This window comes from Parus major, chromosome 12 (genome assembly GCF_001522545.3).
Source record: "Parus major isolate Abel chromosome 12, Parus_major1.1, whole genome shotgun sequence".
Lineage (NCBI taxonomy): Eukaryota > Metazoa > Chordata > Aves > Passeriformes > Paridae > Parus > Parus major.
In genome coordinates, this window is record NC_031781.1 from 17,106,812 (window position 1) to 17,125,976 (window position 19,165).

At 44.4% G+C, this 19,165-nt stretch overlaps 1 long non-coding RNA gene across 1 annotated transcript; it reads left to right on the forward strand.

Moving 5' to 3' along the window:
- The first annotated feature begins 9,416 nt into the window (after positions 1-9,416).
- LOC117245059 lies at positions 9,417-17,739 on the forward strand. The gene is made up of 3 exons (XR_004499221.1): positions 9,417-9,552; positions 15,755-15,841; positions 17,323-17,739. It is a non-coding gene; the product is annotated as an uncharacterized LOC117245059 (long non-coding RNA).
- Positions 17,740-19,165: the final 1,426 nt, after the last annotated feature.

The window sequence follows — 19,165 nt, forward strand, 5'->3', positions numbered from 1 at the left end:
CGGCAGAGGCCGCCTCGGGAACGTGGGATGTGATGGGACATCACAGGAGCTGCCGCAGATCCCTGCCAGGAGAGCAAACCCACAGATCGGGCAACCTCCCACATTACAGAAACCAGGGATGTGTAAAATTATTTTTTAAAAAACTTTAACCCCTTTGAAGTTCACAGCTTTGCAAACTTTCCTCTCAAACTTGCACCGCGATTTCGGTGAGAGCTGAGCCGCTCCTGTGTTGATTCCGTGGCTCCAGGAGATGGAGCTTTAGAACAGACAAACATCACACAGTGGGAAAACGGGCTGGGAGATGCTCCAGGAGCAGCAGCTGAGAGATGGGAGGTACAAGTGGAAGGGTTTTTTTGCTTTTTTGCTGTCCTGATTTGGAAAGACATTAGTTAAGGAGGTGCTTTGTTCTCCATCAGCTGAATGACTGATTATGTGGGAGACAGACACTCCTGCCTGCACTTGGCGTCACTTATCTCCCTGGCAATCTCAGCAAGGAGTGACAGCCCCTGCCACAGGGGCCTCTTCAGTTTCCACACCCAGGATCTCGCCTTTGGATGTTCTGTTGCTGGGGAGTCCCCATAAATCAGCCCCTGGTCAGTGACTGCTGCACTCCTCCATTGATTCCAGGAGTGATTCATGTCAATTCCCCCACAATTTGGGGAGCAGGAGGTTGGCACATGTTTTCATTGACAAACTGACTGGGCTAGAGGGTGATGCCCAAACTTGCTTTTTTCTTTGTTTTCCTGGGCCAAAGAGACAATTTTGACTCTTCTCTTGTACAAGGAATAAACTAAAGTCATGTGCAAAAAAATAATTCTGTTATTATTAGGCTCTTCTGTCTCTGTAATTGTGTAATTTAGAATAAAATTCACTTTAAACAGCGAAAGAAATGCCCTGTATTCCTGGTGCTATTGGACTCTCAGAACAGATCTGTGTATCTCAGAGTCTTACCAGCTTCCTTCTACTCCTGGTCTTTTGATTATTTATTCCTTTCTGCATTCTCTTTGACTTGTGGAGGAGCTGTGTGCACCAAAGGCCTCCTCTTCAGATCTCTCTCTGTCTGCTAAAACACCCCAGAGAAAATACAGGTCTTGACTGTGTGATCCTAAAGGGTTCTCAAAGCACAAGGGTTTGGCTTTATCAGGCTTTTAACCCTCACCAGGCTTTCCTCAGGCAGGGGGCTGGCTTGTGTATCCATGTGTGACCCTTTGGAGTGAAGTTACTCGAAATAACCAACTTCTAAACATAAATATTTTCTTCCCAATAATTTAAAGTACTTGCAGTAGGAATTTCACCTTTATGTAATTTCAAATTCTTACAGCATTTTAAAATAATAACAGGAACTTCCAATTTTGTGGAAAACATTAAGCTAATCTTTGCATTTTCATAAGAGGGACTGTGTATTGGTGTATTTCTGGTAGTGCTTAACAATAAACCTCAGGTGTTTATAAAGGCATTTGTGAGTTTTCAGTCATAAGGCAAATAAAACTGTGAAGTGAAAAACAATTCCTCAGTGAAAAACCGAGGGCTAAGAGCAACCCTTGCCATGGGTAGGTGGGAGGGATCTCCAGCACTCACACCTGATGTGTTTCAGGGGAAGATTTGTGCCAGCTGGGGACAATTAAAAATCTCCAGTCCAGGTGGTGGAGTGGGATAAAAAGAGGTGGAGAAGAAGCTGAGTCCTTTGTGCGTGTGAGGGGATGGTGGAGTTGCTGTTGCTCTGCAGGTAAGGTTTTTCTCTTAGCAGAACTTCAACTACGTGTTTTAAGGGCATGGGTTCTGTTTTAAGCAGAAGGGAAATGATGTGCTGAGCTCTGGTGTGTTATGAAGTGCCTGGGGCACTGCCATAGCAAATTAAAGATGTGGTTTTTAGAAGGTGGCAGGGCCTTACCTAAAAATGTTCATAATTTCAGGGCCCAGAGCCAGGTAGCTGCTGACAAAGGGGGACTTTTGGGGCCTTGCTGTGCCCTGTGGGCAGGGGGGGTTGTGGAATGAAGGGTGTGTGGGTTCCCTCTCTGAAGGGAAGGGGGAAGGAGTCCAGCCCCAAAGCTGTTCCAGCTGAGTAATTCTGGATTGACCAGAGGCTGCTCTGCCTTGTTTTAAGAGAGCTGAAAAGAGCATTTGCTCAACTCCTGTTGATCGCTGGCTGCTTGGACTTCAGCCACAATCTTCTTTTAGGAAGCTGCAGTATGGAGAGCTTTGATCAGTTTTTGTTAATGAGCAAAGCAACTAATTATGCCTCACCTTCCCACAGAAGTATTTTTTTTTTGTAGTGACTTCTTGGGGTTGAAGCAGGGCTCTTGTGTTCCCACTGGGTTGAACAGGGGGGAAAAAGAGTATTTGGTGACCTCTTTGAAGAGGTGAAGCACCCATGCAAAGTATGAACTGTAGAGCATAAAACCCCCTTGATATTGTAGAGGTGAGTTAAAAAGTACAGGCAGATGGGCAGGTGAAGCCTCTCCCAGGCTGTCTGGTGCAGCTGTGCTCTCCAGAAGAGCAGAGTGAGGAATAGGTGAGCTCTCAGGGGCAGCTGTGTTCTGAGGAGCAGAAAGTCCCCCAGCCATCAGGTGTGGTGGTGCAAAATGCCTGTGAGCACAAGGACTTCTCTTGCCCTGTGTGCTTTTTCTGGCTGGGGCACGTAAGGGATTGATTCTGAGTTCACCTGTGGTGTGTGGCTGTTGGGTCTGGCTTTGATTTCATTTTAATGTTACTTTGACTCTGGTCAGTTCTCACCTGCAGGAATAAATGACCAGGTTTGCACTTTCCAACTGGGCTATGGAAAAAGCTCATCTGGGACTGGAGCATCTTCAATTTGTGTGTGTGCACCTGAAGGCAAACTGGGTTTGCTCTCTGAGCTGTGAAAGGGTCCTAGGTGGGAGTGCTGAATTCCTTTTCATGGGGGTAATTAAAGAGTCTGAGCAAAGCCAGCCAGCCTCCCATGGCTCCAATAGTTTCCCTGTGTAGCAAGGGGTTAAATCTCCATTTCAGCTGCATCTCTGCCCACAGCCAGGGCCAGCCTTGGAGCTGCAGCATTGCTGGGTGTGTGCTGGGGCTGGAGCTGAGCCCTGGGTCCTTGCCTGTGTCAGGAATTTGCACTTGTGCGTGTCTAGAGTTTCTCTCTAAAGCTGCAGCTCAGTTCCTAGCACAGCTCAGCTGCAGGAATTGCTGCCTGGGACTTGTTCTGGGATAGAGGGGTCAGCAAATTCCTCCCCTCTCCCACCCACCCGGGGTTATTTGGGCTGAGCTGAGGAGGCTGTGACAGATGTTGAGAGCAGCTGTGCTGGGTGAACTCTTGGGGTGATCTGTGGACAAACTCGGGGTGGGCAGCCCTGGGATCTTTGATCAGGCAAACCCACTTGCAGACAGACTTGACAGGAATGCAGAATTAAGCTTGACAATAAAAGTGGCTTTTAAAACTTTCCCTTCCTCGCAAGTTTCTTTAATGGGAGTTCCAAATCCTGGCACATTTTGAGACTTGTGATTTCTTCCATAAGCCATAAGAGAGTGACTTTTATACAACTGCATTTGAAAGAGGCATAATTCTGTGTTGGAGTCTGATGCTTTGAAAGTATTTATGTGATGGGGAACTTGTCAGTTGTGGCTGCACAGCCTCTCTTTGACTGGCTGCTTCTTAAAAGCACCACCCCAGAGCCAGTGGCTGCACTCTGGACAGACTTGGGCACATCTGGTGCTTTTTAAGCTTATGGGAAGACTGGACAGCTTTTTTTGTGTTTTTTTAAATCAGAATGTTTAAACTAAGACAGTCTTTGTAGAAGTGTAACAAGAAAATTGTAATGCAGGAGAAGGGTAAAACAGAGGAAAGGATGAACTGGAGATGGGTGAGAAAAGGGAGAGGGAACAGTCTGTGGCAGAGTGGGAATTCAGACCTTTTACTTTTGAGTATGGGAAGCAAAGCTTCCTGGAGCTCAAAGCATGAAATTCTGTTTAACATTCCCCTGTCCTTAGCCATCAGCTGGCTGCTCTAAGGATCTGAGTGTGTCTGTGTGGTGTTTGCTAATCTAAATCTACTGCAAATGGATGGAGGAGCTGGTTAACTTCTTGTGTGAAAGGTTATTCTGTAGCTGAAATTGCTTTAGGTGGCTCAGCTGCATTTTGTCAATAAAATGTGCCATCAATGGAGGAATTGGCAGTAAAGTTGCTCCTGTGAGCTTATAAATGGGAAGCACGTTTGAAGGGCAGCAAGAGAGTGTTTGGGAGATGTAGTTGGCAATTGTATCATCACCAAGTCTGCCTTTTTTTGGATTTAGAATTTGTGTGTTTAATTGCGATGGGCTGCTATGATTTACAGCCTGGATGTGATTCTTTCATCTCTTTTGGCTGTAAAAGTGAACTGTGCGGTGTGAATGAGTTCAGTGAAGGGCAGAAAAGGATGCATTCCCAATACATTTATGGATGTGCTGGGAATACACCCTGTAACCCCCCTGTAAAGCCCAGGGAATATGTGTGGGGTGCTCATGGTATGTGGTATCGAGCTGGTATCAAGTTATTTTTCATTTAAGGCACATGGGAGGGGAGGATGGGTTTTGCCAGGCAGTGAAATTCTCAGACCCTTCAGCAAGTTTGTGTTGATTTGTCTCCAACATGACCACATGGGCCAGGTTGTTCCTTAGTGCAGCTCCTCCTCAAAAACCAATTAGCCTTGATAATAATGCTGCAGGCTGATGCCTTGTGGTTTTTTTTCCTCATTTTAAGAGTGAGAAATGATGGTCATGAAAAGAAGACAGTGGGGATCAAGTGTCCTTCTTTGGTTCTGATGCAGACTTTTTAAGTGACCTGGGATGAAGTAATTTATCTTTTTATTTGACTCCTTCCTGCTTGTTCTATTTATTTAGGCTGTATTTAGTGGCACCTATGGGCTTTTTCTGCACACTCTCAGGTTAATGCAATGAGGTCTGAGTGTCCTAAGGGTCTTCAGGTGTTGTGGCAGAACAGGTGAGCTGGAACAGCATCTCAACAGACCTTGTTTAGTGAAGGAGTTTGCCCCAAAGTTATTAGAGAGCAACAAGCTCTGGTGTGTGTGGAGGGAAATAGCAGAATGTGGTGTGTGGAAGCTCCCAGTGATGTGATCAGCTCTGAGTGTCTGCTGCAATCCATGAGGGCAGTGAGGGTACCCTGCCTGTGTTGGAGCCTGGCCCCTGAAATCACACTCTTAATGAATTCTTTAGCAGTGATTAGGAAATGATGTCATTGGTTGACAGAAATATGAAATCTGCTGTGGCTGGGATGTGTGAAACCCTGCAGTGAGTCAGTGCAGTGCTGTGTGAGTCTTGTACAGAGTCATTCAGGGGCACACTGGACACCAGTTCAGCTCCTCTGCACAGGGATCTGTGTGCCCTCAGGTTGGTCTGCACAAACACAAGTGGCTTTTTGGAGCTTGTTTCCATTTCTAGGCAAGATGAGAAATGAGCTGAGCTGCCACACAAGGCTAAGATCCTGTTTTCTGTGGGAATGTAGATGTGCCCAGGCTGTGCTGTGACTGTGGTTCTGTGAATCACTTCTCCCTGCTGGACTACAGTGGTGGGAGAGTGGCTTTGATAAGAATAGAAATATTTATCTGTGGGTGGAGAGGCTGTTCCACCTCTGGCTCTCTCTGCTCTTCCTGCTGCTCTGTCCTCAGCAGCAGCTTGGGCACTCTGGGACAGAAGATTTGTTGATTAAGCCTTTTTGCAGCCTTAGCTCTTTATTGAAGAGCCCTGAAGAATGGAGATGCTCTGTGATGTGCCATCCCAGCAAGGTGGATGGGCTCAGTTTGGCATTTTGGAGAGTGCTGTCCTGCCTGATGATAAAATAGGAGGATTTTGGAGCAGCTGTGTTACCTCACTGCAGGGAGGGGAGCAAGGCATGGGTTTGTGCAAACTCCTGGGGGGATCGAGTGTCTAATAACAAGCAACCAAAAATAAAAATTATGTGTATCCAGACTAGGGAAATGATTCAAGAAATACGGAAATACTAAACAAATCCTAATTATAACTTCCCACAAACCTCAGGAAATAAGTTTGTTCTTTGCAGCTTCTATAAATTATTTTTTTTTTGTATTACAAGTGTTTCATGATTTTTCTTGTTGCAGCTGAGTGTAGGCTTAAGGAGCAATGCAATTCATATACTCAGTTTATATTCATGAAGCACCTAGCAGCCTCAGCTAGAGATCAGGGTTCTTTCAAATGAGATATTGTGCAGGTTTCTAAAAGAACAGTGAAAAGCCCTTCTACCACACTCTGCAGTTTATCAGCTTCCTGCAGCTTCTGAGGGCATGTCTTCAGTGGGGGCTTAAATCAAATATGAGTGTTTTGTAGGAATATCAATGAAAAACTGGCTTGATGTCAGCAGTTTTGACCAACATGGGGTCGTTTTCAGGTTCTGCAGGAAAGCAGCAGCTGGTTTGGTTCTCTGGTGTCTGCTTGGGAGGGAGGGATGAGCTCTGCGAAGATGGAAGGAGAGCTTTGTTGGGGTGTTGTCACTCCCAGGGCAAGGTGCTTCAGAAGCATTGGGAGGGGTGGGCAGGCTCTCCCAAAATCCCCAGGATGCCACAAGAGTGCTGGTGAAATAGTTCTGGAAGAATTGGCAGGAAAGCTGTAGGTGAAGCCCTGGTTATCTGCTGGGGGAGTGTGTCTGGGAAGCCAAACATTCAATTAGGCTGGATCTGGTGGGCCCTTGGAATTCTGGTTTTATGGTGTTTTGTCTCATTAGGTAAAATAAAATTGGAGTTTATAAAGAAGATCCAGAGTTCAGGGTTTGGAGCCTCTGGGGTGAAGGTCCTTGTAGCTCACAGTCAGTGAAAAAGGACCCTTAGAGCATCCACAAAAGTAGAAACTCCTTGATATTGGGGCAAGATAGCTTGTTTTTGCTTAGTGAGCGGGTAAATATTCCAGGCTGGGCTGTGCACACCTCTGCTGTGTGTCCAAGGTAATTTTCCTGTGCCTGGCTCACCCCTGGCCAGCAGAGCTGGGTGGGGACAAGGGGGGAGCAGAGAGCCTTTCTGGGATCCACTGCCCCTGTCCAAGGGACAGGACATGGAATTTGATCCAGATCTAACAGTGCCATCCTGACCAGTGCATTGCACAATCTTTGTTTTCCTCCCCCAGAAGATCAGGTCCATGGCAGGACAAGGTTCTTTGTGATCCAGAAAGGGCTTTTTTTTCAGTCAGCTATACAGGCAGGGCATGGTGGTTTTCTTTTGGCCTGGGCAAAGACTTGGGACTATGGAATTTGATACTGTGGAACTCAGGAAATAGATTTTTTTTTCTTCTGTTCCTCTCTTAATTATAAAACCTGGATAAATGTGTATTTTGGTATAAATATTACTAACGTTGGCAGTAATTGAAGGTGAACCTGGCAAATGTATCTCTCAAGCCATTTCACAAAGTAATCATTTATGAACATAGCTCTATTAATTTGTTTAGTCAGATGCAGAGAAGCAATAAAAGTGATTGACTAAAAACAATTAAAACAGTAAAAGTAAATTGTTGTGTGCATTATAAACCTGCTGAGCCTGTCAGATGAAAATTGTAGGTTTAAATGTGAAAATTAAAGCTATTGATTTTAGCTAGTGTGTATGTGGCTGCAGAGTCCTAATTTGTTCTAGTTTCCTTAGCTAAAAGTTGCTGAGACACAAGAATAAAGATGATCCTAAAACTCATCCCCAAAAAGGCATAAGGTTTCAGTAAGGCATCTATGATAAATATTTCTCTTGTCTTGGGAAGATGGGAACGTTTTTTGGAGGACTTATCTGAACTGTCAGTATCTTGACACTGCAGAACTGAGTATAAATATTTACCAATAATGGTAACTTACTGTATCTCAAAGAAGGTGAGGAATGAGACAGCCATGAGTCAAAAATACAGCAGTGGTACAGACCAGATTAGAGGGTTTCCTGCTTAATTTATGTGTATGACTTTATTGTCATTTTATTTTTATGCCTAACAGTAAATCTTGCATTCAGTGAACTATTATTTTTTAGTGTTCAATTAAAGTGGTGGCACAAAGAGGGGGCTGTACATGGACAGGTATTAAGGGTTGGTGGTGGGCAATGAGGCTCCAGCCTGTGCCCAGGACTTCAGCCAGGGCTGGGCCAGGAGCCCCTGAGCTGAGGTTTTAAACAAGAATTAAAGGTGTTGGCTTGCCAGTGTTTAGCACTAGTTCACTCTAGTATTTCCTCTTGCAGTTTTGTTATATCTCTTTATATCTCAGCCCTCTAGACTGTACAATGTGTGATTTGGTAGTTAACTACTTGATCAACAAACAGGATTTTTAAGCCTTGCTTTGAGGAGTGTAAAGAGGGTTTTCCAGCAGCCCTGTTTGTTTCCTCTTTAGGAAGCAGACTGAGAATTTCTGTGGCCTACAAACACTGAATCTGTCTAGACCAAGGCGAGAGATAGTTTGGGGAAAGTTTGAATTTTTCTGCGTGCTTGAGCAGCCCAGAGTTCACAGGCAGTGTTTGTCTCAGTGGGGGGTTTTTTAAATGAAAAATTCAGATACTGGGGCTGATTCATCTGAGCACTGTGGCACACCATGAATTCTCGTGAGCCTGTTCCCTCAAATGAACTGTGAGTGTGTCCTTGCAGCAGAGAACACAGTGGAGTTCTCCAAAGTGTTCCAAAGGAGCTCAGCTCAGGGCAGACTGAGAAATCCAGGTGTGAGAAGGGCAGCAGAACCAAAAAGGAGAAGAAGTTTCACCAGGGAGGCTGTCCAAGGGCTGGCACCTCAGGGCTCTGCTGTGGCCAGGCTCAGTGGAGAAAGTAACACACCAACTCCTGAGCTCTGGTTGCAGAAGGAGCCACTTTTATTCTTCCAGCTCTTTTATAGCTCTGAGAAGGTAAACTTCTTGTTGGTCATTAATAGATTACCATCACTGGATAGTTAGGAACAGCACCCCTCGACTGTTTGCTGCAAATAAACAACAAGGTGACAAACAACACCTGCAAAGGTTGTTTTCCTCTCCAAGAACTATTTGGATTCCTCCTCGTGATTTCTCAGGCCAGTGTGAGAAAGTTGTGATTTAGTTTGACACAGCCACTGAGCTCCCTGCCTGATTTCTCACACCCAGCATCTGCTCAGCTGCTTGGCTGAACCAGGTTCCAGCAAAGAAACTTGGCAGAAGTGTTTTACCTCTACCCATGCAACTGTCTGGGTGATCTTAATCCTTCCAGAAACTTCTGTGGGAAGTGTGTTTTCCTAGTAGTGACTCCCAGTTTGAAGGAAGGTTTACAGTGTATTTCAGTTGTAGACTCTGAGTTAACCCATACTAGTTTACTTTCTACCTCTGACTTTCAGATTGATACTGTTTTCCTAGACAATAACAAGAAACCTTTATTAAAAACAATGTTAAGCCTTTGTGTCACATTGATGTAACAGCCTGTCATTGCATGTTTATAATGGCATCACCTCATGCAGCTGCATCATCTCTGCCATGACCTCTGCCTCTGAAGAGTTTTCATCTGAAGCAGAGACTGTGAGGAAGAGGAGGAGCAATGGTGGAAAATTAAGCTAAAGCAATTAGCTGGTGGGGCATGTTCCATTTGTTTGGAATTCTTGGTAAGTACAGGTACAGACTGGGAAATGTGGTGTTCAAATGCGAAGGGGAAACAAACAATATCCCCTGTGTGCTGAGTGGGTCTTCCCAGTGCTTGTCCAACAACTCACAGCTTGCTCCTAAAGTAGTTTTACCTCATTTTCCATTAAATAATGGAATGCAGTGCTCAGGCAGTGAGCCTGGTAGACAATGAGGATGAATGTGTGGCCACAGATGGACAATAGCTTTCCCCAGTATGCTAGAACAACAAAGTGAGATGCTTAAATTTTATGGCTTTACATATGTAGTCGTTGTCCTGACTGTGCATTTTCATATAAATAATAATTTATTCACACCAATTTAATTTCCACCCGTCTTAAATCTCAGTGTGTTTTATGTTTACCATTATCACAGTAGGAAACTATTCCCTTGAGGGCAGAAACTTAGTGAATTTTCACATAAGCACCACAGTAGCATTTCCTTCCTTGTGGAGACTGCAGCATTCAGCAATTCCAGCCCTCCTGGGAACTATAGTGGGGCACCTTTATAGCAAATAATTGGAGTGGTTATGCTCCTACGTGCTGCTACTGGCAATGCCATGCTGAGCATTTGAGGCAAAGCAGGTATGATTTTCAACTCTGGTTTAAGAAGAGCGTTCCTTCTCCTATTTATAAGGATGTGACTTGATCAGGATGAATATATTGAAGTGGTGGTTAAATAAAAAGCAAGCAGAGCTCAGCTGTCTGTTTGCCAAGGGCAAAGGGATGTGATGTGTGGGGCTCCTGTTTCTGTGAGCAGCAGGTCAGTGCTCCAGCCCAGGGTGGAAAAAGGATAATGGCTGTGAGGCAAAGGGCTCTGAACATGAATGTCAACATCTGGGGCTCTTCCAAAGAGGAATGTCCCCACTGAGGAGTGGAGCAGGTAGAAATGACAGCTTTTTCCCTGAATGGTGTGTTGGAAGCTAGAGAAGCTGCACCTCCAGTGGGATATTAGGGCTGTTCAGTCTCTTCCCCACACAAACCATGGACTGTTCTGTAAAAAGCACACAGCAATGAGGAATAAATACTCATTTCTGTACTGGCTGTATCTCCACACCTTTGGTAACATTGATTCTGCCATGAGTTCAGTTTGGTACTGAAAGCTTGGCTCACATGTGGGGGTAATGAGGTTCTGAGGGACCAAATTTTGTGATTCTAAACATTGCTGAAATTCTTGTCTGGAATTGTGACTCCTGCTAGTATTGAAGCTGAGATGCTGTTAAAGGTGCTCCAGTCCTGAGTCACCTTCCTATCCAGAAAATTACTTAGCTGGAAGTTCCCAGTGTGCACCCCTGCTCCAGATTGAGCCTTTATATTGTGGTAATGCAAACAAACTTTTTGTTGAAGTGACTCTATTCTTAAGGCTCTTAATGCACCAAAATTCTTTAAAATGTCAAGTTGAAATACTGTTCAGTAATTGTATTTTCATCCAGGATTGAATAACCTGTTACTTTAGGTATTGCAGAAATTCAGTTTAGTTCTTTTTCCCCCATGTATTGATAATACAGATTTCAACTTTGTTATAGAACATTAATATGTAACTTTCCCTGCAGTTTTAAATGCAAACTGTCTTTAATATATATGCAAATGACCTTTTCCATAGAAGTAAAAATTCACATAAATTGATAATTAGCAATTCAGCTTCTGCTGTGTAATGTGCATTATGACATTAAAGTGCTAAACAGATCTGATTTTGAAAGGATTCAATGTGAACTGTGACTTTTGGCATCACATTGTGAAGCAGTGCAATGAAGAAAATAGTAAGACCTAAATGTATACACCTAGTCATCCTAAAAAAGTTTTTATGATCATTAGAGTGGGTCATAAAAGCTGAGTTTTGTGTGTGATTGGCCCTAAAGTTTTTCTGGTTGGTCTTTAAGTCTTTTGGGCTATAGGGAAGCTTTTTCCATGTGATTACCTGTAATTTGCATGCTGAAATGGAACATAAAGGCAGAATGCCATTTTTATTTGTGCCAGGGTGCCCCGTGGTACCTGCATTCATTTTGCTGCAGGTGGGGATAACAAAAGGTGTCAAAAAGCTGCCAGGTAAAATCTGCCCAGGAGGTGTTGGGTTCCTCCATCCTCTTGTAGCCTGGAGGGTCCCACACTGCACTCCTCAGCTGGGAATTAAACTGTGGATTAACTCTGGCACTGAGATGTTTTTAAGGTCCAAGCCCAGCTCAGTGGTGGGGTAAAACCCTCCCCAGCACTTCTGGCTCTGTCAGTGCTCCCTCCACTGCTGCGTTGACTCTTTCCAAAAAAAGCATCTGGTTTTCTAAGTGCTGCTCCCTCAGATATCAAAGGGGAAATGAAACAGGAATGTTGCTGTGGAACTGCCTTCCCCAGTGCCAGACCCTTGTCCCACTGCACTTTGCTGAAATCCAGTGGATGAAGCTTGAGCTGCTCCTCAGTTGGGATATTAATCATGAAATGCACAAAGCTGTTTTGCTGAGTGCTGTGTTAGACGTCATTGTCTTTGGAACCTCTTTTTTTGGTCATCTTGATGCTCTGTGGAGAAGCTTTCTGCACATCTGTCTCCTTTTGGAGGGAGAGCTCCTATCTTCCAGGAAAAATGAGACCACTCCATCAAACTGAATCGAGGGGCTTGGTGGAAACCTTACTTAACCATAGTTTTGGGCATCATTTCAAACAAAATATAAATCAGGCCAGATCTGTTTGAGCTGAAGCTCAAATCTGCCAAGAAGATTTGCAGGCTTGAGAAAATGCAGTCCAATTTTTACATCTTGCACTGAAACCCCAACTTGCTACAATTTGATCACCTTTACAGAAACTCTGTGCAGCTCAAACGAGACACCTTTTTTCAAACACTTCATTTAAACTTCATACCATGAGAAGATGTGAGCTCCCACTTTCTCCAGCTCTGCAAGGAAAAAAAAAGACTGTGGCTGTTGTGTTTGGAAGTGTATGTGCACTTACAGGAGGGATTTGCAGAGGAACAGAATTTGTTTCACTGTGTGGTTGGGGGAAGAAAACACTTGTGAAGTGTTCCAGTCCTAATTTAACATGCTGCAGTGGATAACTGCAGCACTGCCAAGAGAGAGAGCCCAGCAAGATGTGATGTAGAGCAAGACAGCATTTCCAGAAATGAAGAGCTGTTTCTTCTGGGGGTTGCTGGTGGGCTGTGGTTCTCCACTGGAGTAAGAAGTACTGAAATGAAATTCATGTTTTCTGTGAAGTGCTGAGGTGGTGAGCAGCGTTGCTGTGGGGAGTGGAGATGCAGAATAAATCAGAGTTTAATGTGGGTGTTCTTGAGGACTTCCCAGACTCTGGGATTTCACCTGGGCTCTCTGAGGAACCTGTGATGAATCCTGATAATCCTCTGAAGGGCTGGAGGATGTGTTGTGGCAGAGATGTGTGTCCTGCTCCTGGGGCTTGAGACACAGCTGTGCTGCCTTGCAGTGCCTCTCCCTGGCTGTGGTGGACTTAATCAAGTTTGTTTAATGCAGGCACTTAATTCCCATTCTGCTTTTCTGCCATACTCTAACTTGCTAAGGAGTTTACTTGACCATTTTAAAAGAAAAGCTCAAATATGGAAGGACAGTCATTGTCAGAAACCACCTCTCTGGTTTTGGCTAGCTAATTATTTTACTTTCTTTCTTTATTCTTTAGCAAATGCTGGAAAAATAATTATTTCTTAGACCTCTTTTTTTTTCCAGTTCTGAGAATGTTTGAGATTAGCCCAATAGTGGTTTGTTCTTGAAACTATGCTATGTGTTATAACTGAGCTTTTATTTTTAAATATTTTTGCAGCAATAAGTTGGGGGTGAAAAAAGTGCCTTTGTTTGCCTAATGATGTTGGCTTTATGGATCCATAGAACATCAGTGCTTTAATTACTACAAATGGATAATAAACACTTTGCTGGATATGAGAATGGGAGAGACACAGTGTGACTGTCATTAGGAACAATTGGATTTTCTCGTGATAAGTTGGTAAAAAATGTAAATACTACAAATAACTGCCTGAGGGCTTGTTTAGATAACGGTGCCAGAAACCAGGCAGCAAAACTGGGTTTTACAGAAATTGCTTCCTCTGTTGGAGCTGAATACAGAACAAGCTGAGTGCACATTCTCACATAAGCTGTGATGTTTTTCAGTTTCTTTGTGACCAGTTTGCATTAAGATATCTGGTGCATCCTTGAATTACTGGGAAGACCTGGATATTGACACAGGAGTGGTTGGGTTCCATTTTATTTCTGGCAAAACCATCGCAGGGCTGTTAAAATCTCTGCGCTGCCCATGGATTCCCTATCAATATATGGGAAATTTCCACCTTGCTGGAGCCCCTGGGGGCTGCCAGAGCACGCAGGGGAGAGGGAGCAAGGCAGGGCAGAACTCTGGCCAAAAACCTGGATGTGGCTTGGGGGTGTTGGCTCTGGCACCCCGAGCAGGTGCTGATGGGAGCACTGGTCAAGCTGCTCCTGGTGTCCAAGGGATGTTTTGTAGGGAGCTGCCACGCCATGAATTGAGGAGGAGGCACAAGATAAATTAGCTGTGCCATCCTTTGTAGGGGAGGTTTTATGATGTATTCTTTCCTGTCTGGGACTCCCATCATACCTAGCCCTTAAAATGAGGGCTGGTGAATAATGGCTTGGGCAGGCAATAAATACATAATGCAATGCCACCTTTGAACCCTGTAGCTTCTGTGTAGGTCAAAGATTATATGGGTTGTAACTATGATTTATGCCTTCGGTCTCTTGGTATTTTTTAGACCATCTTTGCTTGTCTGCTGGTATGACTTTAATTATTTAATTATTCTATTTTAGGAGGCCACTGTGATCCTTCTGGTACTGCTACAAATTACACTTTTTATTTTTCTGAATATGAAATCAAACTTTGTGTTCAACAAAAACTTGTGTTTAAGTATATTCAGAAAAGCACCAATAAGTACATTCATGGAAGTGTCTATATTCAAGTTTAACAATTTGTTAAAAGGAGAACTTGATTCATTATTAGCAACAGGCTTAGCAATTGTCTCTCTGAGCAAATAATGTAAACTTCCTAATTGTTGCAGAATGGTAATTACAGACATCTCGACAGCTTCTGTATTAATTAATCTCTCAGCGGTTGATCTGAAATTTTTCAAGTGATGAATGATGGCTTGATCTCAAAGCTTCCAAGATGGATGTTGTTTGATGTTTAAAGTGCATCAATCAACCCTTAAGCAGAACTTGACAAAATAATGTGATTGAGATGTTTTCAGGTCTCTCCCGATCCTGTGTCTCCACTGTACCTGAGGCCTGGGCTCACCTGCCTCATGCTGAAGGGCTCTCTGATGACATGAAAGCAAATATTGATGTTTAGTTCCACTCTGCTGTTCTTGCTGTTCAGCTGGCAGGAACTCTGCTGCAGATGAATGGGACCTGCTCCCAGTCCTGCAGAGAAAAGGTGCTCACACAAAGCTCTCTCTCATTCCCACATTTTCAGGCTGAGCTGCTGTGTCTGGTGAGGTGTGAGCACCTTGTGTTTGCTGCTGCAAAACAGCTCCCAAACCCAGAGCCCTGGCAGTTCAGACACTTGGATGTGTTCCTTTCCTGGTCATTCCCTTTGCTCTGGTGTTTGAAGTTCCCTGTTCTGGGGAGCAGTGGGTGCTCTTGACTCACCTTGTTTCTTGTAGGATCCCTCAGTGTGCAGCTTTCACTCAGTGCCTTGTGCAGTATTTGGCAGGCTCCCTGAGGCTGTTGGAGGTAATTTTCTCCTGGAAGAGGTTGGCTTTATGGTATCTCTGCTCAAACAGTGCTGCAGCAGCCAAGCAATCACTGCATTTCTTCTTCAGTGGCAAGCTCAGGGTGCTTTGTCACCTGAGGGGAGTGACTGGTGTGATGGGCTCAGCCTGGAAGGGAGGGAAAGGATCACAAGTGTCACTGGTGTGTCACTGGAAACCTCAGGAGGCTTTTCTGTGGTTCTTGCAGTGTGTAGGATGAGGAGGATGCTGGCTGAGGGAGGGCTGGGGCAGTGTGTGCAGCCTGAGTGCTCAGAGGGGCTGCTGCCCTGGCAGTGCCACAGCCTCGCTGGATGTTGGCACTCCCTGTCCTCAGTGCCAGCTCTCTTTTTAAATCTGCTGCCTCTACAGCACACAGCCCAAAGACTCCAAAGCCATGTTGTCTGCTATCACTGATATTTTAATCCACTGTTAGCCATGCTAATGTACTTTCACTTTGTGTTTCAGTTGTAATGATCTGGATAATCCCATTAACTGTCCTGGAGCTCAAGCACTGCCCATCAGAAGAAAACCTCAGGACTGCAGCACTCAAATGTAAGTGGTCCTGAACATATACAGTTAACAATCAAGTGTAATTGCAAGGAATAGTGCTTGGAATAGATGACTGCACTCCAGCCCCAGGGCGTTGTGGCAGATGCAACATAAGGTTTAATAAACTAGGTCCCTGTTGCCACTATTACTATATAAGAGTAATAATAGCAGTGAGAGTGAAAACATCCATCAAAAGCTGACAAATCTGACACAGATTATACATATGCACATGCACTGACTAAAGATGGCATTTAAATCTGATGGAACTGCTAATAAAAAATCGTTAATGGTCTTAATGAAACATCATTTTGTTCTTATTATGCCTTTCACATGAGGTTATTTTTGTGGAAACAATTATTTGAGTGTTGGGAAAAGGTGTTTGTAATTACAAAAGTAAAGAGCAATATGTTGCCTGATAAATCATAGACACAATAACTCTCTTTAGGAAGCATCTTGTAGTTAAAGCTTCAAGTCAAAACTGAAAGCATGGTGAATATACACACTTATTTTTAGCAGAGACTGTGTCTTTCTTGTTGTGTATTCCACCAGAAAACCCTGCTAGACAAATGACTCTTATTTCAGTTTGTGGGTGGCCTCGTCGCAGATGTGCTTTTTTAAGAACCAGAAAAAGAACATGTGTGTGATTATAATGAATTTGTGTGTGGGTAGGTTTATTTTTTAAGCAAAAGAATGTCCCAAAAGAAGTAGCAAGGAGGACATTCCTTTGAGCTGATCCCGCTGTTGCTGCTGGTGGTGCCATGAGTGTCCCACTGAGGGGGCTGATGTCTTTGTTGGAGCTGGCAGTGGTAACTGCAGGATACAGTTCTGACATGATTTAGGCAAGTGACAGCTTTGGCAGCACCTGATGGGCCAGGTCATCCTTCCTCCTCCTCTGGAATGAAGTGTTCCGAGATGCACTGGTGAAAACCAGTGTGGGTGTGAGTGGGCTGGGGGAAACTGTTCATATAAGTCAATTTTCATGGCAAGATCCAGTGTCCTATTTAAAGAAGAGCAAGCTGCTTGTCACACACGGACCTAAAATAGCAGTGTAAATAAAAGAAAGGTCTGGTTCAACTGTGCCTGCAGCTGTTTTCCATCTATGTTTGCTCCTCACTTGCACTGCGTGCACATCCTTGGAGTTCAGCTTCCACATCAATGCTTCTGCCTTGTATTCTGAAGTGTAAGGTGAAATGCAAGCCCTGTGGGCTGCTGGTGAGCTGTGTGCCCTGCCCAGGGCTGGAAGCAGATGCCTGCAGCTGTGGGTCCCAGCCTGGCAGGGAGATGCTGTGCTGCCAGCTTTGGGGTGTGCAGCTTTGGGGCTGGCATCTGTGTGTCAGACACATCACTGCTCACTGGAACAGCTACCTGTGATGCTCTGGGGCTGTGCAGGAAAGGGAGACTCCCTCCCACCAGGCAGAGTCTCAGATCCCACTAGAAATCCTGTTATCCCTGTTTTGTGGTTTGGCTAAATAATTTTTTCTCAGCCTGTCAAACAGAGCCTGCAGACTTAGGGACTCCCTCCTGTGTGATCCACCAGCTCAGAGCAATTCTGAGCGTTTCCTGCTGGTCTCCTGCGACATCCAAGGGATCTGGGTACCAGTGTGCTTGTGCCTCATCAGTCAGTGGAAGCTGAGATCCTGATTCGTGCAGCTTGGAGCCTGTTGCTGGAAAAAATGCACTCGTTTTCAAGTAAACACCCTATTTGCATTCAAATGCAAATGCTAACAATTGTGTGAACCTGTTGCAGGTGCTGAAATGTGGCACCTGCTCCGGGGGGTTAATAACACCAGTAAAAGGAAACGTAGCCATGAGGCTTGCTTAATGTGGCCTCAGAGACTGGGTTTGTTCCTCTGGAAATGTGTGCTAATGAGAAAGCTATTCAATAAACCTCCACTCTTCTACTGCATAAAATGTGTGGCTATTGGAGCATTGAGTTTTTGGCTTTCCAAATTAATACCTTGCAGCATGTCAATGTTGTCCATCCCTGTGGGGAGAGTGAGGCAGGCATAGAGACACTCTCAACTTTAGTTTTTGGATAAAGAATGTTTAAACTTACAAGGCTCCTATTCTGGCAGTATTTGGAAGCCTGGTGTTGTGGTTTAAAACCAATAACTAAGAAAATTACTTATTCCTTGCTGTGAGATATGGACTAGAACAAGAGCAACACAGGCATAGAACTTAAAAGGAATAAACAAAGTTTATTGACAAACCACAATCGTAAGAACACCAGAATTAAACCTTTTCATCCCCTATCTACCTACTATTCCTTTGTTCACATGACAACAGAGACAAAAACTTTGGAACTTAGGTGGTTAAAACAGTCCCAATTCTTGCTACAGTCTTTTCAACAGTCTTTGTAGAGAAACAGAAGTTTCTTCCTACTAATTTATGGAATTTCTCACAAGAAAACTATTTTTGTTATAGTTTTCCATTGCCCTGATATCAGCTGCCCAGAGCTGCTGTTATCAGAGCCCACCCCTCCCATTTTCACATCACTCTGAGGTGTGTATTATGGGCCATGAGTCTAGGGATAGCATTTTTAAGGATGAGTATTCAAAGGCAAAAAAAGTCTTCATCCATTTCTGTGAGCTTCACTAGACAACAGTTTTCTCATTGCCTCTCAAGGCTTCAAATCTCTCAGCACTTCACTATACTATAATTACTCAAGTTTACACTTTGAACACTTTATTCCTCCCTACATACTTATCATGAATTAAAGGAGTTCTTTTCAGGACTTCATTGTCCATCTCCATAATTTTAACAGAAAGATATTTCAGCTAAATTAAAGCATCTTCTTAATTCTCTACCTTTCTGAAGCTTCTTTTCTTTCCTGTCACTGGTAGTTTATAAAGTCTCTTTATGTTGATCACTCTCTTTTTTTTTCTCTCTGGATAAAAAGATTAATCCGCAAGTCTCATCTGGGTAATGACAGAGTTAAAATCTTGCCCAGGCTGTTGTAGGTAGTTCTGTGGCCTCGGCCCGTGCAGGAACTGGAGCCGTCTGCGATGGAGAGTTCCTCATGGCTGCTCTGGAAAGTGTAGTCGCCGCCCCAGCCCGCTGCAGGCCCAGGGTCTCTCTCCTTCTTCACTCAGCAGTTTCTAGTGAATTTAGTTACAGCAAAAACCTGCAGCCAAGCCAGAGATCGGCCCGGCCTGAGCCCAGGGAAAACCCCCGCAGGGCCCATCTCCCGGCCGGGAGACGCGGCAGGCCCAGCCCTGTCCCCGCATGGCCTGGGCTGGGAACGGGAGGCCGGAGCTCCACGCTCTTCATAGCCAGGAAACAAAGAGAGCCAAGAGAGCTCTGGTTTTACACTTTAAGGTAGGGTTC